At 49.5% G+C, this 7540-nt stretch overlaps 1 protein-coding gene across 5 annotated transcripts in view; it reads right to left on the reverse strand.

The window, feature by feature from the left end:
- PTK2 (protein tyrosine kinase 2) overlaps window positions 1–2751 on the reverse strand; it is a 331183-nt gene extending 328432 nt beyond the window's left edge. For 4 of the 5 annotated variants that reach the window (XM_053559583.1, XM_053559587.1, XM_053559588.1 and 1 more), the window contains exon 1: window positions 2606–2751. The gene's annotated coding sequence lies outside the window, so the exon portion shown is untranslated. The remainder of the gene's footprint in view (window positions 1–2605) is intronic. The other variant, XM_053559586.1, reaches the window with a different exon arrangement.
- Between the last annotated feature and the right edge of the window lie 4789 nt (window positions 2752–7540).

The raw sequence follows: 7540 nt of genomic DNA on the forward strand, positions 1-7540 counted from the left end.
ATTAGCATCCAAGAAAGGTCATTGTCAAAATTATTTTTTACATTATGGAATATAATTTCTTCCATATGAGCAAATCAATATATTTTCTTCCCATAGGCTACTTTCAACAATAAATTTTCTTATTTACACAACTTCCCCAACCTTTTGGCAACAAAAGTTATCTGACTAGCTAAAAAACATGGTTTGGGGGATTGAGGGGATTAAGTTATTAAGTTCCAACAGGCATGGGACTTTTCATAAACAATTACAGTTAAAACTATTTTAAGTAGGGCGGTGCCTATGGCTCAAAGGAGTAAGGCACTCGGCCCCATGTGCGGGAGGTGGCAGCCCCATGTGCACAAGGTAGTGGGTTCAAAACCAGCCCCGGCAAAAAAAAAAAAAAAACAAAACTATTTTAAGTAAAACTGTTTAAACGGCACTTTGGTCTTCACCTTACAAATGCAAATAATGTAACCTAATCGGATTTACCCTCATATTAACTTGAAATTTTTATAAAGTAATTTTAAAAATGAAAGAATGCTGAAAAATATATTTAAGAACAGAAATAAAAGTTCTACTGATTCACTGCTGGATTTATAGAACTTCACTCTTAATCTAATACATATTATTCATTTTCGATGGGCTTCTAGCCCCAAAAGAGGCTTTTAATGTCCTATTCCCCTTTAGAGTTTGCCCTTGTATTCTGCTTCCTGTAAAAACTAAGTTTTGAATCCACTGTCTTCAATTTTCCAAGTATTTGCTTCTTGCTACCACCCTTGAATGATGTCTAGGTCCTTCTAATCAGTATCTATACTGAAGTCTTATGTGATTGTGGGTGCCTTCAAAAGGGAACACGTGTTTCAAATAATCTTTACCTATGTTCATTATTAAACTGGATCATTTGATAGTGACCTGAGAGAAATTCTTTAGAGGAAAATGGTGCAATATCGATCATGATGTTTCTGCAACATTTAATAAACAAAAGTGTTCAAAAGAGATGGGAAGTTCAGCTAGTTTTTCTCCACTTAGTACAGCCACAAATACGAAACAACAAAAGTCACAAAATACTGGAACACAAACATCCTTTAAAAACCTGTTTGAATATCCTAGTGTTTTTTGAATTAATAATACAACTGGATCAAAATATATCTATACCTCAAAAAAGTTGAATAGTAATTAACTTTTACGTATCTTTTAATTACTTCACTCACATATCTGCACCCCAATTTTCAGAGCGCTCAACTCTCTCAAAGGGGAGACTATTTCCATTATCATTTTACAAATAAACATTAAGGTTGAGACTCTAGTAATTCATTTCAAATAGCAATGGCCTATTTTCCAACCATGAAAATGTTTACATTTTAAGTAATAATCCTAGTGATAGAGTGATAGTCAAGTACTAAATACAAATCTCCAAACTCTCGCATTGCCTTCAGCTTGAACCTATTTCAACCAGTTCCCATAATTACTACAATATTACTATTATCTTAGTCTCACTGCCAAAAACCCAGCTGCAGACTAACTATGCAAGAATGAGACACTGTTGAAATGGCTCAAAAAAGAAAAAAAAAAAAAAACTTTTTCCTCAGTGCATTTAGCTACAAAATCCTGCAATTATATGAAACCAATTAACAACACACACACACACACACACGTCTTCTGATAATTACAAAGGAACCCAGAGAGAAACCCGGCAAATAGTTCGAGCTAACACTCCGCAGCAGAGTTGGGGGCTGGGGGAGGAGAAGAGGAGGAAACTTGGGCTGCACAATGACTCAAGTGAGAGCTTTATGGCTATCGCGAAGAAAACCACAAGGCTCCATCAAACTTGAGCGGTTTGCTTTCCGGGACGCAGTGGGCTGGAGGCTGGGCCACCCGCAGGTCCCTCGGAGCCCACCCTTTGCTGCCCGCGAGCCGCACCCCGGGAGGGCCGGGGCCGCCGCGAGCCCCCGTTTCACGTGCGGCCCGTCCCTCCAGGCGTCCCGGCGATTTCGCTCTTCCTCCTTCTTCCTCTCCCCTTTTGTTTTTCAGGCATTCGGTCCGCTCCCGAGAAGGCTGGCCCGTCCTTCCCGCTCCCCCCACCCCGGCCTCTCCCGTCTCCCCGCACCTCCGACCGCCCTGCGCGCCCCCCGAACCCCAGCCCCCTAGTCTTCCCCGAGCCCCCGACCTCCTTACGTCCTCCGGACGCGCCACGTCCCCCAGCCTCTCCGTCTTCCCCGAGCCCCCCAGCCTCCCTAAGCGCCCCCGGAACCCTCCGACATCCTCGAGCCCTCACCCCGGCCTCCCCACGTCCCTCAGCCTCTCGTCTTCCCGAACCGCCTGGCCACCCAGCGCCCCCTGGACCCCCCCGGGCCTCCTCGGGCGCGCCTGAGAGACCCTCGGCCTCCTCGGGCGCCCCCCAACCTCCTTCCATTCCCTGGCCTCCCATCTTCCCCGAGCGCCCTCGGCCTCCCGGAGCCGCGGCGAGCGAGCCGGGGGCGCGGGAAGGGCCGGTCTCCGTCGTGAGGACTGGCAGGTCCGGCCCCGCTCTGGGGCAGCGGCCCTGCCCACGACCAGTTTGGAAAAGGTGTCGGCCCACCCGCCGCCCGCCTGCCCGCCCGGCCCCCGGTCCGCGCCCCGCACTCACTCGGACCTGGGCTCGGCGCCTTGAGGCGAGGGCAGACGACGACGGGGCGGCGCCGGGCGACGGCGTCCGCGCGCCCTCCCACACCTCACGCCGCGGGCGCACAGCAGTCCCCGGACGGGCGGCGGCGGGCTCGCGCCCTCGGGGCCGTGCTGAGTCGGCGCGGGTCCGCGCGCGTGCGCGGCAGCCTGCTGAGGCGCGCGCCCCCTCTCGCCCTCGCACTCCTGGCCGCGCCTCGGTCCCGAGCTTCCGCCTCCCGGGAGGACCGGGCATGCGCGCCACAACCTGCGCATGCCCAGCAAGCTGCCGGGCTCCGCTCCCGAAGTCCGCTCGGGGGCTGCCGGGACGGGGTTTCGGGATGGCCGGGGGATGTGCATGGGCGTGGCGGCCGGCGGGGGAAAGCCGTGTGGCCTGTATGGAGGCGGGGGTCGCCCGGCCGAGTGAAAGTCCTGGGGTAGGGGCGCATCGCACTGGCAGCACTCTCGGCTGACAGGATGGGACGGACTTCAAGAAAGCCCTTCCCTGCCTCCAGACCCCAAGGGGGCCCTTCTGGAGGACCTCCCTCCTCGACAGCCCTGCAGCCTGGCCGCAGAGTTGGAACCCCACTGTGTGGGCCCGGGCCGTGCCTGTGCCCTCTCCAGCTGTCACACCTACCCTAATGAGGTGTTTTGGGCCCTTTTGCAGATAAGGAAACTGAGACTCAGTAATTCTGTTGGCATCTTGGCTAATGATGAGCTGGGCTGTGATTTGATCTTGGAAGAGGGTTTGAAATAGATTGTCCAAATGAATGCCAGCAAGGAACTGACCTGGGGTCACTGACATTAGTGTTGTGTCGTTGTCCCCTAATTCTTAACGGAGAAGTCCTCCTCAAAGCAGAAAAAGGAGAGAACGATCTCACCCCGCCCCAGCTGGAAACCAGTTTGTGGGAGGAGCTGATTTGTTCCGGACTGGAAAGTGTTGTGGGTAGAGTTGGGAGAAATGGCAAAAGGTTAGGTTGGAAAGATTGGAAAATGCAGAGGTCAGTGGGCCTTGCTCAGGTGTGTAGAGTTTATTCTTTAGGAGCCTTTGGAAGGCTTTAAGGAAGGAAGTGATAACCAACTTGTGTTTTAAAAAATCACTCAGTCAACCTTGCGGTGGGATATGAAACCAGAAGCAAAACAACTTTCATTCTTATGGTGTCGTTTTGATGCTAACCACAAGCCAGGAGGCAGGACGGGCAGAGGATCCTTCTGAAAGGTGAACGCCCTGAGGCTCAGAAGGTGACACAAGTCATGTTATCAGGAGCTATAATTTGACTCTCCTTAAAACAGAATCGGGTAAAATAAAATGTTTTCGCTTAGCAAGATTTTACCATATTTAAATATTTTCTTCTTTATTTAATAAAACGTATTAAAGTTGAGTTTTTTGGTTTGTTGTTTTTTTACCACAGACAGAATTGTGTCTTTCAGTGTCAGCCTCAGTCAGGGCCTTTGCACTTGCCATTTGCTCCTCCTGGAACTTCTTGCTCCCTCACTTTGCTCAAGCCTCTGCTTAGATGTCACCTTACTGATGTCAGCTGACCATTCTGTGTATAGTAGGAACCACCCACTGCCCTGCCATCCTCCCACACACACCCCCATCCCTGACTCTCCAAAGCACCTATTGTTCACCACAGCCCAACACTGTGTTCTTGTTTATTTCTTGATTGTTCTCTCCACAAGAATATTAGATTCATTCGAACATGGACTTTATTTTGTTCACTAATCAGTCCCTGGCACACAATAAATATTTGTTGAGTGAGTGAATGAAGTGGTCGGTAGTGAGAGATTATTATTTCAAGTGTAAGAAGAGTATGGGTGATGGAGGTGGAGGAGGGGAGTGAGGATGCAAAAGGGATTACATTAAAGCTATCTTTGGAGGAAAGAGTAGACTAAAAATGGCCATGAATTCTTTTATGCTCTTCCCAAAAAGAGGTACAATCTAGTTATTCACCCCTTGAATCCGGAGAAATCTTGTAATTTGCTTTGGCCCAAAAAAATGTGTCACAAGTGACAATGTACATATTCTGAGCCTAGGCCTCAAGAAAACATGTAGCTTTCACGTTCACCCACTTTAGCCCAACCTAGCCTAATGAGGAGGCAGTGTAGAAGAGCAATGAAGCACCCTTGCCAGCAAGCTGCCAACTGCCAGAATGAAGTGAGGCTGGAGTAGACTCCCAGCCCCAATCAGGCATTCAGCCAGTTGCAGCCATATGAGACCTGGAGAGACTAGTGGAAGAACTGTCCAGCTAAATCCAGCCCAAATTACCAAAACAAAGAATTGTGAGCAAATAAAATACACAGTTTTAAGCCTATAGGTTTGGGGTTAGTTATACAACAGAGATAACTGATGCATTTAGTTTCCTGCACTCTGCCATGATACATTTGAAAATGATGTTCTCAAAGGGCAGTTTTGATTATTCTCTCTGCTTAATAAAAGAAGAAAATTGGGAAAGGAAGAAGTGATGCAAAGGGGTAGGACAAACAGATTCAAACAGGAGAAAAGGAGAAACAAACATAGGAAACAGTGGTTTTACCTCTTGGGCATACTTTGTGGTGCCTGAGAGCTCAGGCTTAGGAGTCAGATGAACACTAGCACAAGCCCAGGCACAAGTTCAATCATTCACTGGCTGTCAGATCCTGGGGAGGTTGCATAATGTCTCTGAGCCTCAATCTCTCATCTGTAAAATAGGGCTTATAAAGGATCTACACAAATCTGGTTGTTGTGAGGAGTACGTGAACAATCCCCATAGAATATCAGAGTGCTTGCCATATGTGTTATTGACTAGTTTTGACATTATGGATTACTGATAATGTGGACAAAGATGGCAGGGATATTCAAATATCCTGATGAGAATAGTGTCAAGGAAGGCTGACTTTGACTGGGTCCCTGGGTGTTGGACCCTGTATACACTGTCTCTAATAGCAACCCTGCTATGTAGACACTTGTCATCACTCTCCTCACACACCTTATAGATAAGAATACTACAGCTCAGAAGTCAGATAGCAGGGCTGGAATTAAAGGTGCATCTGTCCGGCTGCAAAGCCAGTGCTCCTTCCTCTTCCCAGTGGTCTCTCAACCCCCACGTGAAAAAACAGAGCAGAGAACACCAGACTTCTCCCCTTCCTGCACTGCACCAGATGGGCCAAGCACTGACCTTGCATGGGAGGTTTACAGGAAGGGCTTCCTGTATGTTGCAGAGCAGCTGCACCAAGCCCTGGGAGCAGTGCCTCCTTGAAAAGCCCCCTGCCTCCCTGATCTGGTAAGGTCTCCCTCCCAGGAGGGGCTCACTCATGGTGGGGAAGTGGAAATACACATTTACAGCGGGGGTGGATGCACGGTAATGGGAGTGTGGAAGTTGATGTCATCCAGGAGATGATACCACCCACATCACAGCACTGACCAGCCTGCAGATCCATCTGGAAAAGCTGGAATGAGAGAAAGTGTGGCCCAGGAGGCAGGTGCCTGGGACACTGTCTGATTCAGTAAGCGGTGCCCCTTGGACCTAGAGGCCTGTCACATTACATGGGTATGCTGGCCCTTGAGTGTTAAGAATCTGGAGACTAGTCAGGGAGGAGGGAGCAGGGGGAAGTAGAACGGCGAAGAGAGCCCCACAAGTCCCTCACATGACAAGCCAGTGGCCCTAAGCAGGTTGTTCAACCTCTCTGAGTCTCAACTTCCTCATCTGTAAAACCGGGAGAGTAGGGAAAGCAGAAGGCAGGTAAGCGGAAGATGCCCCAAAGGGAAGCAGGGCCAGAGGAGGGGCAGTATAAGGGACTTGAAGACAGATTCCTTTCTTCAGATACTGTCCTGCGTAAAGATGCAGCAGACCCTGCCCTCCTGAGCTGTCACCACAACCACCACGTGCAAATTTGCCCAGAAGAGAGAAAAACACATCTAGGATCATATTCAGGAAGATTCTGAGCTCACGGGATAACTACATTCTTTAAGCACATCTTCCTACAAGTTTGAAATTTCACTTTCTATAGAAATGTAATGTAGAGATGTAGAAATGGAGGGAGGAGTCCCACCCAGCAATGGTGTGGGCAGAGCCTACTGTGGGTGCCTCTCTCCCGTGGAAGAGACAATTAGCTGCAGGGCAGCGCCTATAGCTCAGTGGGTAGGGGACCCGCCACATACACAGAGGCTGGCAGGTTCAAACCCAGCCCGGGCTAGCTAAAACAACTGTAACAACAACAACAACAACAAAAACAGCCAGGCACTGTGACAAGCGACTGTACTGACAAGCTACTTGGGAGGCTGAGGCAAGAGAATCTCTTAAGCCCAAGAATTTGAGGTTGCTGTGAGCTGTGACGCCACAGTACTCTACTGAGTGCGACATATTAAGACTCTCTCTCTCAAAAAAAAAAAAAAATGAGCTGCAGATGGGAAGCATGCCCAGTGGAAGGGGCTGCCAGCCCCTCTTTCTCACACAGAGCTCCCCCACTCTACCCCGCCAGGGTATTTTGGGGCTCTTCAACACAGAGGGCACAAATAGGCCTCTTCCAGGTCTCACCTCCACCCAGCCCCACCCCCCAAGTCTTCTCTGAGCAGCAGTGAGCAGACCTTACCTGGAGGCTGAGCTGCCTACAGAAGGACCTCTCCTGCGGGGGTCTGTGCCAGGGATACTGCTTCCTGGCTTGGGCCCCATGCCCACCACAGCGCCCAAAGTATATACATACACAGCACATAAAAGGAAACCCTCCCCTCTACAAGGCTCAGCAGGTCAGACCAGAAATCCCTCCCCACCCCACCCCCAACCTGAAATACACCATTGGTCTGCAACTTGCAGCTAGGGCTCAAATCACAGTTCATCCAGAGCAACCATGTGCTTTATTTAGATCTGCTACTGTCTCTGCATCAGCCTTTAGAAAAGAAAAGGTCCGCCTTTTCTGTGGAATTCTGCCCCAAATCATTTCT

This window comes from Nycticebus coucang, chromosome 13, assembly GCF_027406575.1.
Source record: "Nycticebus coucang isolate mNycCou1 chromosome 13, mNycCou1.pri, whole genome shotgun sequence".
Lineage (NCBI taxonomy): Eukaryota > Metazoa > Chordata > Mammalia > Primates > Lorisidae > Nycticebus > Nycticebus coucang.